This window comes from Hypanus sabinus, chromosome 11 (assembly GCF_030144855.1).
Source record: "Hypanus sabinus isolate sHypSab1 chromosome 11, sHypSab1.hap1, whole genome shotgun sequence".
NCBI lineage: Eukaryota > Metazoa > Chordata > Chondrichthyes > Myliobatiformes > Dasyatidae > Hypanus > Hypanus sabinus.
In genome coordinates, this window is record NC_082716.1 from 44,992,413 (window position 1) to 45,011,477 (window position 19,065).

Consider the following 19,065-nt stretch of genomic DNA (forward strand, 5'->3'; position numbering starts at 1 on the left):
GGCTGTGGAGGCCAAGTCTGTATGTATATTTAAGGCAGAGGTTGATAGATTCTTGATTGGTCAGAGCATGAAGAGATACGGGGAGAAGGCAGGAAATTGGGGCGGAGAGGAAAGTGGATCAGCCATGATGAAATGGTGGCGCAGACTTCAAGGGCCAAATAGCTTAATTCTGCTCCTATATCTTGTGGTTTTCTGGTAATAAGCAGTAAGACAATTCAGAACTGCTTTGCTCACTGTGGTTTCAAGTATTCAGGATAGGAGGTGTTAGTAACAGCCCGGAGTGAAAGAGATATGATTTCACTACTTCAAGTTCAGAACTACGAAGAATTTGAAAGTATCGACAGTCATCTTGAATATCACAATGAAAATGAAGATGAAAAAGTTGTGTGAAGGCAGTCCATTAGGTATCTGTGCTGATTCTGTTCATTCAAAGTTAAAAGAATGCAACATGGATGATTTCCTCTGTTGATAAGTATTAGGAACTGAGAGTGTATGGAGGGATATAGGCCAGGTGCAGATCAGTGGGACTAGGCAGAAAAATGGTTTGGCACAGCCAAGAAGGGCCAAAAGGCCTGTTTCTGTACTGTAATGGAACTAATATGCAGCTTTATAGTACCATAGTAGTATTGGTAGTGTTCTAATTTATTCTATATTTCATTTAAATACAAAATTTGTTACTCAGTTTGTCTTTTTATACATTTTAAATTTTTCCATGAAACTTTTGGTTAATTGCAGCAGATGCTTAATTGGATGAAAATGTTTAGGTCCCAATTAACCAGAATCCACAGTATTCATATATGGGTTGAATGATAATTAAATTTGTATTTGGGAATCTTTATCACTAAAATATGATCTGTGTTAGGTAGGAGTACACGCCTCTCTCTGCCCTCATCTTATTTACTTTTTATTTTACACATTACTGGCATCGTGGCACCTGCAGTTAAACTTTGCCAAAGTACTTTGTCTTTTTTTCAGCTTTGTTTTTCTCTGGCTCCAAAAACTTACTTGCCATTCCTTTAACTTCCTAATCCAATTTTGGATCACCCACCCCTTTTTCCAAAATTATGCTCTAGTCCCCATCCCCCTGCCTTAATAGGTTAGGGTAGGTGTCACCAACCTTTTTCGCACCATGGACTGGTTTAATATTGACAATATTCTTGAGGACCGGCTGAAGGGGTGTGTTAATCACGACCGGAATATAGGTGATAAGTTAACTGTAAGTCACTTATAAGTGGCTAATACACTCAATTTCATTTCTAAAAAGGTTTATCTAATGAACTTAATAATATTAAACACACAGTGCATATTTTCCTCATAAGAACATATAAAGTCATTGCAACACACCGATATCGCTGAATCAGTGGGAGCCCTGGGCTTGTTTCCCTCCAACAAGACGGTCCCATCGAGGGGTCATGGGAGACTAAGTACGACGCTCTCAGAGCAGCAGCATTTGTGGCGGTGGTGGCTCTCAGCACTTGCTTCTGTCCTGCTTGCTCACGTTTTTTTCCGCTCAAAAAACAACGGGTTTGTCTTTAAATGCAGGGTGCTCGGACTCAAGGTGCCGAAGCAGTTTTGAGGGCTTCATTGCCTCATTAAACAGCTTGTCTTCACATATCACACACAGGGGACTTGGAGCGTGCGAGTCACAGGTCGCATTAAAGCCATATTTTATGTGCGAATCGTTGTATTTTCTGTTGAAGGGCTTTCTTTTTTTTTGCTGTCTCTGCCTCAGCTGTCTCTGTTATCGTCACCGTTAGGCCCTTTATGCCCCCACCACCTCTTCCAAAGAAACTCTCAAGGGACATGTGTTTTTTACTCATCGAGTAGTTGTAGGTTAATGACTGACTGATGACCTCACATGGGTAATGACCTCGTGTGCGTTCAAGTTCAACAATGGGTGTGACAGGGAATGAGGAAAAATGCAGCTGGCTCATATCGTTTCATATTGCTAAGTCATATCATTTCCTCGCGGCCCAGTAGCACATGCTTTGTGGCCCAGTGGTTGGGGACCACTGGGTTAGGTTCCAAATCAGCAAGCAAACATCTAATTGTGGATACAGGTCGCGGTCTTCTGCAGTCCAACTAATTGTGTAAGTTCCATCTCCCCAAAGTGTGGTCCCAGTGCCCCAGAAATTTTAAAATTCCTTTCCCATATTGTTGCAAGATTATTAAGCCCATAACTAGTAGTTGTTGTCATCTGCGAACTTTACTGGTCATTATTTGACTGCAACCAAACATGTACTTTTAAAAGGGAATCCCAGATGATTATTGTTCCTACACCCAGGATGATTAAAGAACATCAGCACATGTGTGATTGCCCTCATCCTTTAACTGATTACATGCCTGTACATCAACTATTCCTTTTACCTGCCTTCCGAGAGAGGGAAATTAATATTTCTGTGCTACAAAGCTTGGTTTACTTGGATTACAAAAATCTGACTTTCATCTTCTGCTCTTTTCTTAATGGCTTTGAAACAAACTCTTGATGTGCTTTATTATCCAAAATGTTTTTGTCTTCAGTATACTGTAATCCATTGTGTACTAAGCCAATGTGGACTTAAACACGTAATCATCAATACAGTGAAATTGGAGAAGGTGAGTAAGTGCTTTTATATGATATGCGTTTATACAAATATTGAATATACCAGGGATGGAGTAAGTCTAATCCATAATAGCTGTTTTTGAAAAGGATATCAGTAAGTTCTTCACGTAAGAAAATCATTTTGGGGAATGGAAGGAAACATATAGCCCTTGCAGAGCAAGTACAGATGTAATTTGGTTTGTATTAGTCCAAAGTTCATTTTTGGGGCTTTTTTGGGGTCAAATTACTGAATATTTTTGAAAATATTTCCAGATGTAAGGAAATCAGAGTGGAGATATGTTACTGGGATAGAGGATCAGCCATGATCATATTAAATCGTAAAACAGGCTTGATGGTCTAAGTGACATACTATTTTCTGAGTATATTTTTGAAGAGATGAGTGGGATCCGCTGCTTTAATATGTGACGCTCACTGGGCAAAGTCTATATATTTCACCTTGGATTTTGACAAATTTTTATAACTTATGAACTAAATAAATGGAAATTTAAGTCATAGCTCTGCTGCTTGCCTGCTGTGACATTCAGTGATCATGGTTGATCCTTTACGTCTCATGCTACTTCACTTGATTTTCTTAAACTCTAAAAACTTAATCACTTCTGACTTGAAAGTACTTGACTTCCCATGATCCTCTTGGGTAGTAAATGACAAAGAATATTGAATACATTTCTTTTCATCTCTGTTTGGATGGACAGATCTATATTTTGATATTGTAATTCTTTGATTTTTGACACCTTTGTTAGGGGAAAGAAGTATCCCTGCATCTACCTCATCAGGCTTTGTAAGAATTTGTATTCCAGGTGCAAGTTACATCTGGAGTCTGTACAAGTGGTGCACTAACAAGAGAAAATCTGCAGATGCTAGAAAGCTGAGCAACACACACAAAATGCTGGAGCAACTCATGAGGCCAGGCAGCATCTATGTAAAAAAAAAGTACAGTTGACGTTTTGCATCAAAACCCTTTGGCAGGACCCACTATTTCTTTTACCTAGAGCTGCAGGACAATCTGCTGTATGCCTTCCAAATTGTACAAATTTTAGTAATCTACACAAACGTGCAGGTCCTTCTGAACAGAAACATTTTTTAACCTTTCACGATTTTTTCAAATACTCTGCTTTTCTATTTTCTACCTCATTCTTGTCATTGTATTTTCTATTTCTTAATGCCTTGCTCATGTGGTTAACCTGTTTATATTCCTTCTATCCTCTTCTCTGTCCTCTTCATAGTTCATACTGCACAGCTCTGTATGTTGCACTTCATCCCCGCAAGCAAATCATTGACTTGTATTGTGAACAGCAAGAGCTTAGCACAGATTGTTGCTCAGAGCCTCATACTTCAGTACTCAGAATAAACTGTAAACTTTCAACAATTGATGACTTCCTTGGAAGCAATCAATTACAACAAACCTTTCATGCATTGGACTTGAAACGGAATCATTGGCTTTACTATACCTTTCATCGTGCAGGTGGAAATTGTAATATGGCAGAATACAGTTTTTTCTAACCATTATTCAAATCCAAAGTAAATTTATTATAAGTGTGTGTGTGTGTATATATATATATATATATATATATATGTATGTATGTGTATATATATATATATAATATATATATATATATAATTGTGTATGATATATCAACATTATACAACCCTGAGATTACTTTTCTTGTGGGCATTCTCAATAAATCCATAATAGAATCATTGAAAGACCACACTGACTGGACATACAACCAATGTGCAAAAGACAACAAACTGTGGAAATACAAAAAGAAATAAATAATAATAAATAAGCAATAAATATCAAGAACATGAGATGAAGAGCCCTTGATAGGGAGTCTTTGGTTGTGAGAGCATTTCAATGATGGGGCAACTGTTGAGTGAAGTTATCACCTCCCTTTGTTCAAGAGCCTGATGGTTGAGGGGTAATAACTGTTCCTGAACCTGGTGATATGAGTACTGAGGCTCCCATACCATTCCTCCTTGATGGCAGCAATGAGAAGAGAGCATGGCCCAGTGGTGGGGATATCTGATGATGGATGCTACTTTCCTGCGACAGCGCTGTGTGTAGATGTGCTCAATGGTGCGGAGAGCTTTACCCATGATGGACTGGGCCGTATCCACTACTTTTTGTTGGATTTTCCATTCAAGGGCTTTGGTGTTTCCATACCAGGCTGTGATGCAGCCAGTCATTATACTCTCTCCTATAGAAGTTTCTGAAAGTTTTAGATATCCTGTTGAACCTTTGCAAACTCTTCAGGAACTAGAGGCACTGATGTGCTTTCTTCACAATTGTATTTAAAAGCTGGACCCAAAATAATAACAGTGAGAAATTTAAATTTGCTGATACTCTCCACCCCTGATCCTCTGATGAGGGCTGGCTCATGGACCTTTGGTTTCCTCCTTCACAAGTCAATAATCAACTCCTTGTGTTGCTGACATTGAGTGAGAGGTTGTTGTTGTGGCACCACTCCACCAGATTTTCAATCTCCCTCCTATATGCTGAATTGTCACCACCTTTGATTCGGCCATCCACAGTGGTGTCATCAGTAAACTTGAATATTGCATTGGAGTTGTGCTTAGCCTATATAGTTATAAGAATTAACCGAGCAGAGCAAGGGACTAAGTATGCACCCTTGTGGTGCACCTGTGCTCACGGAGATCATGGAGGGGATTTGTTGCCAATATGAACTCACTGGGATTTGCAAGTGAGGAAATTGAAGATCCAGTTGCACAAGGACATATTGAAGCCAAGTCTTGAAGCATATTGATTGATTTTGAGGGGATGATGATATTGAATGCCGAGCTGTAATTGCTAAGAAGAATCCAGATATATGCATCTTTATAGTCCAGATGTTCCAAGTTTGATTAAAGAGCCAGTGAGATGGCATCTGCTGTAGACCTGTTGCATCGGCAGGCAAATAGGAAGGAGACTCAAATCTCCTCTCAGGTAGGAGCTGATATGTTTTATCACCAACATCTCAAAACTTCTCATCACTGTGGGTATCACTGCTAATGGATGATAGTCATTGAGGTAGGTTACCATGTTATTCTCAGGCTCCAGTATAATTGAAGCCTTCTTGAAGCAGTTGGGTATCTTAGACTGCCTGAGGTTAAAAATTTCAGTGAATACTCCAGCCCGTTGATCAGCCTTGGCCAGGTATCTCGTCTAGGCCAGATATTTTTCGTGGGTTCACCCTTCTGAAGGCTGCTTGCACATCAGTCTCAGTTCCTGAAATCACATGATCATTGGCAGCTGTGGGAGTTGATGGTTCCTACATATTTTGACGGTCAAAGCGAGTTTTGAAGGCATTGAGTTCATCTGGGAGCAAAGCCCTGTTTTTGCTTGATTTAACTTTTATAAGAGGTGATAGTATTCAAGCCCTGTCACAACTGTAAAGCATCCTTTGTTCATTCATGTTTAGTACAGAATTGCCGCTTCACCCATGAGATGGCTTTCCAGATATCATACCTGAACTTCTTGTAACCTTTTTTGGTCACCAGATTAGAATGCCTCTGATCTGACCCTCAGCAGCCTTAGGATCTCATGGTTCATCCAAGGGTTCTGGTTCGGGTTTGGGTAAAATGAATGATTTTGTGGAGACCACTCGTCTACAATGGTTTTAATAAAGTATGTGACACATGATGTATTTATTCAGATCCACAGATGAGTTGTTGAACGTGACCCAATCCACTGATTTGAAGCAATCCCGTAGCTGCTCCTTGTCTTCTGTAACCACCTCTTTGTTGTCCTAATCTCCAGAGCTTTGTTCTTTAGCCTTTTCCTGAATGCAGGTAGGAGAAGGACAGCCAAGTGATCAGATTTACTGAAAAGGGATCTGGGCATAGAACAGTAGGCATTCCTTAACTTCTGAAACAGTGATTTGATGTGCTGGGATCTTTGATGCTACAGATTATATGCTGATGGTAATTGAGCAGTGTTTTCTTCAAACAAGCCTGTTTGAAGTCCACAGCTATGATTCGGAATGGGTTGTTTCTTGTTTGGAAGTGGCAGCATGCAGTATGTCAAGGGCTTGATTATAGTCGGTTGCTGGTGGAATGCAGGCTGTAGTTAGGATTATGGAGGAGAACTCACTAGGTAAGTAGAATGGTTGGCATTTGACAGTTAGGTATTCAAGGTTGGGAGAACACGTGTTTGACAAAACTGCCACATTGGATTGGCACCTAGAGTTTATCTGGTATGCTGGGTGAAAGCCACATCTCGTTCAAACATAGAACACAACAATCTTTCCTTTCCCTTCAATACAGCAACCTTACCCACAGACTTGCCCACAACTTCCTCACAGACAGGACCCAGGCTGTAAAAATAGGGGACAAGCTCTCCTCTACAATCAGTGAGTACCGGTGCCCCACAAGGCTGAGTAGTCAGCCCCCTGCTGTACTCACTGTACACCCATGATTGTTTAGCCAAGTTTCCATCGACCTCAATATATAAGTTTGTTGATGACACCTCAATTGCAGGCCATATCTTGGGTAATGATGAGTCGGAGTACAGAGAGGAAATTAAGAACCTGGTGGCAAGGTGCGAAGACAATAACTTATCCCTCAATGTCAGCAAGATGAAGGAATTGGTTGGTGACTTCAGAAGGAGTAGCAGACCGCACGACCCCATCTACATCGGTGGTGTGCAGGTGGAACAGGTCAAAAGCTTTAAGTTCCTGGGTGTGAATATCACAAGTGACCTGACTTGGTCTAACCAAGCAGAGTCCACTGCCAAGAAGGCCCACCAGCGCCTTTGCTTCATGAGAAAGCTGAAGAAATTTGGCCTAAAACCCTCAATTTTTATAGGTGCACTGTAGAAAGCATTCTTCGAGGGTGCATCACAACCTGGTATGGAAGTTGTCCTGTCCAAGACAGGAAGAAGCTGCAGAAGATCGTGAACATAGTCCAGCACATCACACAAACCAATCTTCCATCCTTGGACTCTCTTTACACCGCATGCTGTCGGAGCAGTGCTGCCAGGATAATCAAGGACACGACCCACCCAGCCAACACACTTTTTGTCCCTCTTCCCTCTGGGAGAAGGTTCAGGAGCTTGAAGATTCGTACGGCCAGATTTGGGAACAGCTTCTTTCCAACTGTGATAAGACTGCTGAAAGGATCCTGACCTGGATCTGGGTCGAACCTTCCAAATATCCAGACCTGACTTGCACTACCTTACTTTCCCTTTTCTATTTTCTAATTATGATTTATAATTTAAATTTTTATTATATTTACTTCAATTTGTACTCCAGGGAGCACGAAGCGCAGAATCAAATACGCTGTGATGATTGTACGCTCTAGTATCAATTGTTTGGTGACAGTAAAGTAAAGTAAAAGTGCTCAGTTTTGTTCTCCATCGACTGCACATTTGCTGCCAAAATGCTGGGCAGAGTGAGCTTCATCCCTGTGTTTCAGCCTAGCTTGGAGTTCTCCTCTCCTGTCTCGCTTCCGGCAATGGAGATGATCCTTCATCTGCTTAAAGGTGCTGTACCTGCTTGCTTTTTGAGTTCTTCAGAAGATAGTGAAATCTGCAGATCATTAAGTTGATTCAAAAGCACATTACTTAAATGGAAATTACAAGCTAATAAATTAGAATGATTACAAGTCATTAAGATGTTGAAGGAAGACATGAAATTATAAATATAATGCCTTCAAAATCATAGACTTAGGCCACCTCTATGCTTCAAAAACAAGAGGAAATCTGCAGATGCTGGAAATCCAAGCAACACACACAAAATGCTGGAGGAACTCAGCAGACCAGATAGCAGCTATGGAAAAGAGTACATAGAAACATAGAAAATCTACAGCACAATATAGGCCCTTCGGAGCACAATGCTGTGCTGAACATGTACTTAATTTAGAAATTACCTCGGGTTACCCATAGCCCTCTATTTTTCTAAGCTCCATTTACCTATCCAGGAGTCTCTTTAAAGACCCTATTGTATCTGCCTCTACCACTGTCGCCGACAGCCTAGCATTTTAAAAATGTGCCCTCTTGTGTTAGCCATTTCAGCTCTGGGAAAAAGCCTCTGACTATCCACACAATCAGTGCCTCTCATCATTTTATACACCTTTATCAGGTCACCTCTCATCCTCCGCTGCACTAAGGAAAAAAGGCCGAGTTCACTCAACCTATTCTTATAAAGCATGCTCCTCACTCCAGACAACATCCTTGTAAATCTCCTCTGCTCCCTTTCTGTGGTTTCCACATCCTGTAGTGAGGTGACCAGACCAGTCCAGATGACGCTTGTGCCGACACTGGTATCACTCCCCAACTTTTCCTTTACTATATTGACAACTGCATTGGTGCTGCGTCCAACACCCATATGGAGCTCAGCAACTTCATCAACTTTGCATCCAACTTCCACCCTGCCCTCAAATCTACCTGCTTCATTTCTGACACTTCCCTCCCCCTCCCCCTGTCTCTCCCCCTCTCTCCCAAGACAACTTATCTACTGATGTCTATTATAAACCCACTGTTTCTCACAGCTACCTGGACTGTACCTCTTCCCATCCTGTTACTTGTAAAAACACCATCGCTTTCTCTCAGTTCCTCCATTTGTGCCACTTCTGCATTGAGCTGCAGCTCCTTAGGGACCGGGTTAGGGAACTGGAGCTGCAGCTCAATGACCTTCATCTGGTTAGTGTAAGTGAGGAGGTGATAGAGAGGATCTAAAGGCAAGTAGTCACACCGGGGCCTTGGGAGACAGATAAGTGGGTAACAGCCAGGAGAGGGAAGGGCAAGAGTCAGATACTAGAGAGTACCCCTGTGGCTGTCCCCCTTAAGTACTCCTGTGTGAGTACTGTTGGGGGAGACGGCCTAACCTGGGGAAGCAACAGTGGCAGTTCCTCTGGCACAGAGTCTGGCCCTGTGGCTCAGAAGGGTAGGGAAAGGAAGAAGGCAGCAGTAATAGGGGACTCTATAGTTAGGGGGTCAGACAGGTGATTCTGGATGGTAATTTGCCTCCTAGGTGCCAGGGTCAGAGATGTTTCTGATCGCGTCCACGATATCCTGAAGTGGGAAGGTGAACAGCCGGAGGGTTTGGTACATATTGATACCAATGACATAGGTTGGAAAAGGGAGGAGGTCTTGAAAGCAGACGACAGGCAGTTAGGAAGGAAGTTGAGAAGCAGGACCTCAAAGGTAGTAACCTTGGGATTACTGCCTGTGCCATGCGACAGAGAGTATAGGAATAGAGCGAGGTGGAGGATAAATGCATAGCTGAGGGATTGGAGCATGGGGCAGGGATTCAGATTTCTGGATCATTGGGATCTCCTTTGGGGCTGGCGTGACCTCTAAGAAAAGGATGGGTTGCACTTGAATCGGGGGGAGGGGCAATATCCTGGCAGGGAAGTTTGCTAAGGCTATTGGAGAGAGTTTAAACTAGAATTGCTAGGGGGTGGGAACCGAACTGAAGAGACGGAGGAAGGGGCTGTTGGTTTACAAATAGAGAAAGCTGGAGACAGCGTGAGTGAGAAGATAGGCAGGTGATAGAGAAGGGATACGCTCAGACCGATGGTTTGAGCTGTGTCTATTTTAATGCAAGGAGTATTATGAATAAAGCAGATGAGCCTAGAGTATGAATCAGTACTTGGAACTTGTACAGAGACTTGGATGGCTCAGGGGCAGGAATGGTTACTTCGATTGCCAGGCTTTAGATGTTTCAGAAAGAACAGGGAGGGAGACAAAAGAGGTGGACGTGGCACTTCTGATCAGAGAGAGTGTCATGGCTGTAGAAAAGGAGGAAGTCTTGGAAGGATTGTGTACTGAGTCTCTGTGGGTGAAAGGAACAAGAAGGGGTCAATAACCCTACTGCGTGTTTTTTATAGACCACCCAATGGTAACAGGTACATCGGGGAGCAGATAGGGAGACAGATTGTGGAAAGGTGTAATAATAACAAGGTTGTGGTGGTGAGTGATTTTAATTTCCCCAATATTGATTGGCATCTCCCAAGAGCAAGGGGCTTAGATGGGGTGGGGTTTGTTAGGTGTGTTCAGGATGGTTTCCTGACACAAGATGTAGATAACCCTACAAGAGGAGAGGCTATACTTGATCTGGTATTGGGAAATGAACCTGGTCAGGTATCAGGTCTCTCATTGGGAGAGCATTTTGGAGATGGTGACCATAATTCTATCTCCTTTACCATAGCATTGGAGAGGGATAGGAACAGGCAAGTTGGGAAAGTGCTTAATTGGAGTAAGGGGAAATATGAAGCTCTCAGGCAGGAAGGTGGGAGCATAAATTGGGAGCAGATGTTCTCAGGGAAATGTATGGCAGAAATGTGTCAAATGTTCAGCGGATCTTTGTGTGGCGTTCTGCATTGGTATGCTCCAATGAGCCAGAAAGGATGGCAGGGTACAGGAACCATGTGTTCAAAGGCTGTTGCAAATTTAGTCAAGAAGAAAAGCTTATGAAAGGTTCAAAAAACCTAGGTAATGATAGAAATCTAGAAGATTATAAGGCTAGCAAGAAGGAGCTTAAACATGAAATTAGGAAAGCCAGAAGGGGCCATGAAAAGGCCTTTGTGGACAGGATTAAGGAAAACCCCAAGACATTCTACAAGTATGTGAAGAGCACAAGGTTAAGACGTGAGAGAATAGGACCAATCAAGTATGAAAGTGGAAAAGTGTGTATGAAACTGGAGGAAATAACAGAGATGCTTAATGAATACTTTGCTTCAGCATTTACCACGGAAAAGGAACTTGGTGATTATAGGGATGACTTACAGCAAATTGAAAAGCTTGAGCGTATAGATGTTAAGAAAGAGTACGTGCTGGAGCTTTTGGAAAGCATCAGTTAGGTTAGTCACTGGGACCGGATGAGATGTACCCCAGGCTACTGTGGGAGGCAAAGGAGGAGATTGTTGAGCCTCTGGCAATGACCTTTGCATCATCAATGGGGATAGGAGAGGTTCCGGAGGATTGGAGAATTGCAGATATTGTTCCATTATTCAAGAAAGGGAGTAGAGATAGCCCAGGAAATTATAGACCAGTGAGTCTTACTTCGGTGGTTGGTAAGTTGATGGAGAAGATCATGGGATGCAGGATTTATGAACATTTGGAGAGGCATAATATGATTAGGAATAGTCAACATGGCTTTGTCAAAGGCAGCTCATCCCTTACCTCTCTTGTAATTGAATTTTTTGAGGATGTGACTGAACACATTGGTGAAGGTAGAGCAGTAGATCTAGGTAGAGCAGTAGATCTAGTGTATATGGATTTCAGTAAGGCATTTGATAAGGTACCCCATGCAAGGCTTATTGAGAAAGTAAGGAGGCATGGGATCTAAGGGGACATTGCTTTGTGGATCCAGAATTGGTTTGCTCATTGAACGCAAAGAATGGTTGTAAACGGGTGATATTCTGCAAGGAGGTCGGTGACCAATGGTGTGCCTCAGGGATCTGTGCTGGGTCCCCTTCTCTTCGCGCTTTTTATAAATGACCTGGATAAGGAAGTGGAAGGATGGGGTAGTAAATTTGCTGATGACCCAAAAGGTTGGGGGTGTTGTGGATAATGTGGAGGGCTGTCAGAGATTACAGCAGGACATTGATAGGATGCAAAACTGAGCTGAGAAATGGCAGATGGAGTTCAACCCAGATAAGTGTGAGGTGGTTCATTTTGATAGGTCAAGTATGATGACAGAATATAGTATTAATGGTAAGACTCTTGGAAGAATGGAGGATCAGAGGGATCTTGGGGTCTGAGTCCATAGGGCACTCGAAGTTGCTGGCAGGTTGTCTCTGTAGCTAAGAAGGCATATGGTACATTGGCCTTTGCTAACTATGGGATTGAGTTTAAGTGCCGCAAGGTAAAGTTACAGCTATATAGGACCCTGGTCAGACCCCACTTGGAGTACTGTGCTCAGTTCAGTTCACCTCAGCAGAGGAAGGATATGGAAACTATAGAAAGGGTGCAGAGGATATTTACAAGGATGTTGCCTTGATTGGGGAGCATGCCTTATGAGAATAGGTTGAGTGAACTTGGCCTTTTCTCCTTGGAGCAATGGAGGATGAGAGGTGACCTGATAGAGGTGTATAAGATGATGAGAGGCATTGATTGTGTGGATAGAGGCTTTTTCCAAGGGCTAGCATGAGAGGGCACTGTTTTATGGTGCTTGGAAGAAGGTACAGAAGAGATGTCAAGGGAAGTTTTTTACGCCAAGAGTGGTGAGTGTGTGGAATGAGTTGCTGGCAATGGTGGTGGAGGCGGTTATGATAGGGTCTTTTAAGAGACTCCTTGGAATTTGGAGTTTGGAGTACATGGAGCTTAGAGAAGTAGAAGGCTATGGGTAACCCTAGGTAGTTTCTAAAGTAAGTGGGCTGAAGGGCCTGTATTGTGCCGTAGGTTTTCTATGATTCTATGTGTTTCTATCTGCTCTTGGGATGAGGTGTTTCAATGTAGAACTAAGGAGATGTCCTCCTTCAAAGAAAGGGGCATCCCTTCCTCCACCATCAATGCTGCTGTCAAATGCATCTCTTCTATTTTGCACACGTCTACCCTCACCCCACTCTACCGTCACCTCACCAGGATTAGGTTTCCTCTTTTCCTCACCTACTTCCCCACCAGCCTCTGCGTTCAGTACATAATTCTCGGTAACTTCTCCAGCAGGATCCCACCACCAAGCACATCTTTCCACCCCTCTCCCCCCCCCCCCCCCCCACCACCACTTTCTACTTTCAGCAGGGATTGCTCGTTTCGCAACTCCATTGTCTTTTCATCCCACCCCCACTGATCTCCCTCCTGGCACTTATCCTTGCAAGTGGAATAAGTGCTGCACCAGCCTCTACACCTCTATCCTCACTACCATTCAGCGCTGCAAACAGTCCTTCCCGGTGAGGTGACATTTCACCTGTGAGTCTGTTGGGGTCATCTGCTGTATTCGGTGCTCCTGGTGTGACCTCCTGTATATCGATGGGACCTGATGCAGATTGGGATACCGCTTTGCTGAGCACCTCTGCTGTGTCCTCCAGAGATAGTGCGATCTCCCAGTGGCACCCATTTTAATTCCACTTCCTATTCCCATTCCATAAGACATGGGAGCAGAATTCACCCATTCAGCCTATCAAGTCTGCTCTGGCTGATCCCGGATCTCACTCAGTCCCATACACCTTCTCGCCATATTCTTTGATGCCTTGACAGATCAGGAAACTATCAACTTCCGCTTAAATATATCCATGGACTTTGCCTTCATTGCAGTCTGTGGCAGGGCATTTCACAGATATACTGCTGTCTGGCTAAAAAAAATTACTTTTTATCTCTGTTTTAAAAGATCACCCTCAATTTTGAGGCTGTGTCCTCTAGTTCTAGATATGCCCACCATAGGAAACATCCTCTCCACATCCACCCTATCTTGTCCTTTCAATATTTGGCTGTTTTCAATGAAATCCCCATGCATTATTCTAAATTCCAGTGAGTACAGGCCTAAGGCCACCAAACGCTCCTCTCATGTTAACCTCTTCATTTCCAGTATTACCCTTGTGAACCTCCTCTGGACTCTCCAATGACAACACATCCTTTCTGAGATATGGAACCCAAAACTGTTGGCAATACTCTGTGCAGCCTGACTAGGGTCTTATAAAGGCTCAGCATTATCTCCTTGCTTTTATATTCTATTCCCCTTGAAATAAATTGCAACATTGCATTTGCCTTCTTAACTGCAGACTCAACCTGTAAATTAACCTTCTGGGAGTCTTGCATGAGGACTCCTAAGTCCCTCTGCATCTCTGTTGTTTGAACTGTTTCCCCTTTTAGATAATAGTCCACATTATTGTTCATGTTGCCAAAATGCATTATTGTACATTTTCTAGCATTGTATTCCATCTGCCACTTTTTGCCCATTCTTCCAATTTGTATAAGTCCTGCTGCAATCACGTTGCTTCCTCAGCACTACCATCCTCTCCACCTGTCTTTGTATCATCTGCAACTTTGCCACAAAGCCATCAATCACATCATCTAAATTATTGACAGGTAGTGGTGTCAATATTGACCACTGAGGAATACCACTAGTCACTGGCAGCCAACCAGAAAAGGCCCCTTTTATTCCCACTTGCTGTCTCCTGGCTGTCAGCCATTCCTCTATCCATGCCAGTATCTTTCCTGTAACTGCATAGGATTTTATCTTGTTAAGCAGTGCCATGTGTGGCACCTTATCAAACGCCTTTTGAAAATCAAAGTAAATGACATCCACTGCCTCTGCTTTGTCCACCCTGCTTGTTACTTCCTCGAAGAACTAACAGTTTTATCAGGCAAGATTTCCCTTTACAGAAACCATGCTGACTTTGGCTTATCATTAGTCGTCGTGTCCCAAAACCTCATCCTTAATAATGGACTCCCAACACTTTCCCAACCATAAATTCCTTTCTTTTGCCTTCCTCCCTTCTTAAAGAGTGGGGCAACATTTGCAAACTTTCAGTCCTCCGGGATCATGTGATTCTTGAAAGATAATGGCCAATGCATGCATTATCTCTTCAGCAACCCCTCTCAGGTCTCTAGGATGTTGTTTATCTGGTCCAGGTGACTTATCCAACTTTGAGTTTGCTTTGCACTTTTTCCTTTGCAATAGCAATTCCGACATGTCAGTCATGGTCTCCTCCACTGTTGCAATGAGGCCACACTCAGGTTGGAGGAGCAGCACCTGATATTCCGCCTGGATAGGAAACTTCAGGTAATGCCTCCTCCTTCCCCACCTCACCATTCCCATTCCCATTTTCCCCAGTCAGCTTATCTCCTTACCTACCTATTACCTCCCTCTGGTGCTCCTCCCCCTTTTCTTTCTTCCATGGCCTTCTGCCCTCTCATATCAGACTCTCTCTCCCTCTCCCCCCCACTTCTCCAGCCCTGTATCTCTTTCACCAATCAAGTTGTCAGCCCTTTACTTCATCCCTCCGCTCAACCCCCTTCCCGGTTTCACCTATTACATTGTGGTTCCTCCTCTCCCTCTCCCTTCTTTCTTTCTTTGTCTTATTTTTATTTCCAGTCCTGATGAAAGGTCTCTGCCCAAAACATTGTCTGTATTTTCCATTGATGCTGCCTGACCTGCTGAGATCCCCCAGCATTTTGTGTCTGTTTCAGAAGATAGTTTTGCATTTACAGGAAATTCCTCTTCCCCAAGCCATGACCTCTGCAGCAGTAAAGTAATTATTGTTCAAGGACTCTTGGCTTAGTGACTTACAGATTCATAAGAAGTGGGAGAATCATTGATATCTTAGAAATCCATTGATTGTAATGATCCAGTAATTCTGATGGATGAAGTTAACTTGTTATTCACATGGCTACAATTCAAAGCTCTTCCTGGATGGATGTTTTATTATTGTCAAGAAGGTGTTCCACCAAATAGGAGACTTCCGGATGTTAATCTGGTCCACAGATAGAAAATATTCAGAAAAATAGAATATTGCTATGGGAATTGGTCAACAGCCAGAGTGACATATTTCCATTTAATTTTACATCCTGCAGTAGGATGTTCAATGTTAAATTTCAGCTGCATAATTTCACATATTAATATGCCTTGAACATATCATCCATGTAAAGGGAAATGTAATGAAATTGGGAAGAAAATAAGAATGCAAGGAAAATATTTGAGAAAGTTTGTAAATGATGATGAGGGTAAGTGATGTTACTTGTGATGAAGAGATACTGAAGAGTTTTAAGTTAAAGGATTGAAGTTGAAAACTAAGTTTAGAGTAAGTTGGAGATAAACAGCAATTTAACCAACCAACCCATTTACATTAGGACAGTCATGAGTGAAGTTATTAAGACAAGATAGTCTTTTCTGAGAGAGAATGCCTTTCCAGAATTTACCATTACAGTGTGACAACCGTGAACAGATGAAAGGAGGAGAGGGAGACTATGCTGTTTAATGGCTGCTCAATACTAGAACATAGTACCAGTATTATGTACTGGTTATGTACATAATACCAGTGTAATATACCAGTTGACCATTCCTTATCCAAAATGCTTGGGGAAGGAGGTGTTTCAGATTTCAGAGTTTGAAATATTTGCAACTACATTTGCACGAAAAAGGTTTCTGAACCCTTTGCAATTACCTGGTTTTCTGCATTAATTACCCATAAAATGTGGTCTGATCTTTATCTAAATCATAATAATAGACAAACAAAATCTGCCTAAACTAATAACACACACATAATTGTACTCATTAATACTCAGTGCACCATTTAATCAGTCACAGTCAAAGTTCATAAAAATATATGAACCTCTGGGGTGATGCCTTCTACAAATGCTATTTGGAGTTAGGTGTTCTAATCAATGAGAGAAGATTGGAAGTGAAGGTTGTAGAGGAGCCTTGCCCTATATATATATATATATATATAATAAGAAACACAAAGCCAGGTTACTGACAGAGCCTGCACTTCTCAGGAAAGATCTGTTTATGTGCACCATGCCTCAAACAATTTTCAGAGAACCTTAGAAGAAGAATTGTGGAGATTCAGGAAGATGAAAAGGGTACAAAAGCATTTCTCAAGACCTGAGTGTTCATCAGTCCACAGTAAGAGAAATTGTCTACAAAGATAGGAAACTTAGTACTGTTACTACTCTCCCTAGGAATGGGCATCCTGCAACTATCACGCCAAGAGCACAATGTCCAAAGTGAAAGTAGGTGAAAAAGAACCCAAGGGTAACAGCAAAAGACCTGCAGAAATCTCAGACTTGCTAGTTTTTGTTCATGTATCCACTATAAGAAAAACACTGAACAAGAATGGTGTTCATGGAAGGACACAATGGAGGAAACCACTACTCCCCAAAAGAAACATTGCTGCATATCTCAAGTTTGCAAAAGACCACCTGGATGCTTCACAACACTTGTGTAACAGTGTTCTGTGGACAGATGAGACAAAAGTCGAACTTTTTGCCAGAACTCTACACTGTGATATTTGGAGGAACAAGGGCACTGCTCACCAACCCCAAAACCACATGCCAACTGTGAAGCATGGTAGAAGGAGCATCATGGTTTGGGGTTGCTTTGCTGCCTCGGGGCCTGGACAGCTTGCTATTGTTGAGGAGACAATGAATTCAAAATTGTATCAAGACATTTTGCAGAAGAATGTCAAGGTCGCAGTCCATCACCTGAAGCTTAATAGATGTTGGATGATGCAACAAGACAATGATCTGAAATACAAGAGTAAATCATGAATGGAATGTTTTTTTTTAAAAAAAAGAAAATTTGTGTTTTAGAATGGCCAAGTCTAAAGATGAAATCCATTTACATTACATACATAGCTATGCACAGCTGGTGTGAAGCACACAGAGTGTCGGAGCACAGCCTGACGGAATGGAGCTGTGAGATTGTGAGAGTTCAATGACTGCCCCCAAGTGCATCTGTTACTGAGTTCCAGCGCTGTGATTGGCTTTGCAACCAAAGATTCAAAGTACATTTGTTATCAAGCTATGTATACAGAAACAACTCTTGAGAGTCAATAACCCAGAAAACAAAGAAGCACCATGGAACCTGTTCAACAAAACATCAAACACTTAATGCTGAAAAAAAGAACAAACTGTGCAAATGGCAAAAAGCGAGTGAATAACACATAGAATATCAAACTATCCAACATCTATTCCAAGCAGCTTCCCATTCCACAGCAACTATGATGGGAAGGTGTGCTAGTTTTATATAATATTTTTAATAAAGTTGTATATTCTCCTGTGATCGAATAAGTTTCTTTTGGTTGCTCTGATTTCCTCCCACATTTCAAAACATAGTTAGGATTAGTGAGTTGTGGGCATGCTATTCTGGCACCGGAAGCATGTCGACATTGCACAATCCTCGCTGATTTAATTTGACGCAAATCAATGCAATTCACTGTATGTTTTCATGTTTTGCACTTGTGACAAATAAAGCTTATGTTTGCATCTGGTATAAGTGAAGAGGCTGACATCATAGCAAATTGATAGTCAAACTTCTAAAATATATATGCATGATGATAATCTAATTAAAAGCTAATCTTATCCTCTGCCCCGACAGGCTAGATTCACAAAATCATTAAATTTTTACAGTTGCTCCAAAGAGGCCTTCTGCCCATCAAATCTGTTGCCAGTTCTCTATGGAAAAATTCACTCAGTCCCCTTGCCCTGCACTTTGCCTGTTTCTCTGAAAATTATTGTCCTGTTAAACTCATGATCAGTAATTTCTAAAATAATCTATTGCATTAAATTAAAACAAATTTTACACCCCCGTTCCCATGTTTTTGCCCATCACCTTTTGATGTGTTTATGGTCCTTGAATTATTTTCTAAATGAAATGACTTGTATTCGTTTATCCTATCTAAATTTTCTGTGATTTTATCCATCTTAGTCAAATATTCTTTCAGTTTTCTTTCCTCCATCAAGAACAACCTTGTATCTAGATTAACCTTGTTCTTTACCCCATCCCCATAACAGTTTGGTAATACTCTTGTGAACTTTTTCCAGAAATTTGCTTGGGCATATTTTGCAGACTCTGGTGTTTATT

General features: G+C 42.0%; 1 protein-coding gene across 1 annotated transcript in view; it reads left to right on the plus strand.

Annotated features, from left to right (window-relative positions):
- Positions 1-19,065, plus strand: part of faf1 (Fas (TNFRSF6) associated factor 1) — a 339,764-nt gene that overhangs the window by 71,346 nt on the left and 249,353 nt on the right. The window lies entirely within an intron of this gene.